The sequence below is a fragment of the Coffea eugenioides genome, unplaced genomic scaffold, assembly GCF_003713205.1.
Source record: "Coffea eugenioides isolate CCC68of unplaced genomic scaffold, Ceug_1.0 ScVebR1_149;HRSCAF=605, whole genome shotgun sequence".
Lineage (NCBI taxonomy): Eukaryota > Viridiplantae > Streptophyta > Magnoliopsida > Gentianales > Rubiaceae > Coffea > Coffea eugenioides.
Genome location: NW_020861907.1, coordinates 226002 through 227948, shown reverse-complemented (window position 1 = coordinate 227948; position 1947 = coordinate 226002).

The window sequence follows — 1947 nt, the reverse complement described above, 5'->3', positions numbered from 1 at the left end:
CAAATGTGACTCCCGAATCTTTTTCTTTGGTTTGCGTGGACTAGGAGTCGTTTAAAAGGGGTTTTTTACTACTTTTTCCTATTTTTTCTGTAAAAATTCATTTTTGGGTGACTTGGTACACCTTAACTCATTACCAAGTGGCGACTCCGATTTTTATTTCAAAAAACCCTTTTTAAACTATAATTTTGGGTCAAATCGTCGCATTCTCAAAACCCCATTGAGGCCCACTTTTCTTTTAAATCAAAATTCATTTTCCAACCACAAATTGAATCAAAAAATACATTTTTTCAAACCATTTATTTATTTATCAAAAAATGGGGCGCGACAATGATTATGGATGTGAATAATGTGCAAATAATTTGATTTATATATATATGTATATATAAAGCTATGGGTGCATGGTCTAACAGAGGGGTAGATGCTATCTACTGAGCGATTTGTTACTCAACCCACTTTTTACCATTTTTTGCAAATTCTGAAAAGTATGAGTTGTCCCTGAGGATGATTTGTATTAGTTCTAAGTAAATAGAAATTAGCAGCCTAGCTGCTTCTAACTATTAGTTTTATTTATTTTCTTTTCCCATTGTTTCAATTAGAGAATAGATGTATGAACTTATTGTATATTCGTAGACTACCTTTCATTTGAGATTTGTACCACACTTTATTTAGTTATACTATTTAGTATTTTCTAAATTTAGTTTAGTTTAATGTTGCCTTGTATTCTTAAATGGGACTTGAGAATATGGCGGATGTCACGTGATTGGTATGTGCGGGCTAGGGACGTGACATGTACTCCTCCCTGTAGAAACATGCATTGTTTCTAGTCTTCCATAGGAACCAAAACACGATCTCCTGCACAACCACACTAATATGATCTTGCGGGCTAGAGGAATTGACAGCAACTAAGAGCTAAACATCGCAAATACAGAAGAGCGCATGAGGTGCACCATTCCAAAACTACCTTGCAAAATGATACCATACCTGTAGCCCATCCAAAAATAAATGGTGCGGTGTCTCTTGATCTGCTAAGCAGCTTGAACACCGAGAAGCCATTGCTAGACCCTTGCGCTGCATAGTTACATCGATAGGGAGAAAACTTCTCCGCAGTTGCCAAACAAAAAAGGAAATTTTAAGGGGTAAAATAGAGGTCTAAAAGGCCTTATCTACCCATGAAATACTTCTTCTTTGCCTAAGATCCATCCAAGCAGATTTAACTGCGAATGAACCCGATGCCAATGATATCCACACCATGCAGTCTTAAGTCGAGGGATCCAAAACTATTTCAGCTACTTTATCCACTAAATTACTAGGGAGAAACTGCCGTAAACGATACACATTTCATCTTGAAGAACAGTAAAACTCCGCCAGCAGCATATGAGGAGGATTAGCTAACCCCAAGAATTCTGCCAATGGAACATCTATCAACCACATATCCCACCAAAAATCTACAAATCCCCTACCAATACACCATCGAATCCGTGATTCCGCAAATTCCCTAATATCCTCCAACCTTCGCCAACTACTCAAAAGTCTCAGAGCTGAAACACGGGATGGGTAGCACCCCTTAACATATTTCTTATGCATAAAATCTGCCCAATACAGTCATCGGCCCTTAGTTTCCACTATAACTTACACAAAAAAGCCCTAGCCATATCCCAAAAATCCCAAAAACCAAGACCTCCATCCTCCATAGGGTAGTACATTTTTTTCCAAAAACCATCTTAGTGTTATGGTCCCATAAAAACTACCCTATTCTATCAAGCACTTGTTTTGGCAGCTACAAAACTTGGAGCAGGTACATTGGTATTGATGACAATAGATGCCGTATAAGAATGATCTTGCCACTTGAGGATAGTAGCTTTGAATCCCAGTTGAAGAGGCGCTTGCGCAACTTGTCTATAATGCCATCAAATAAAATACATCGAGATTGACCTCTAAAGATAAGCG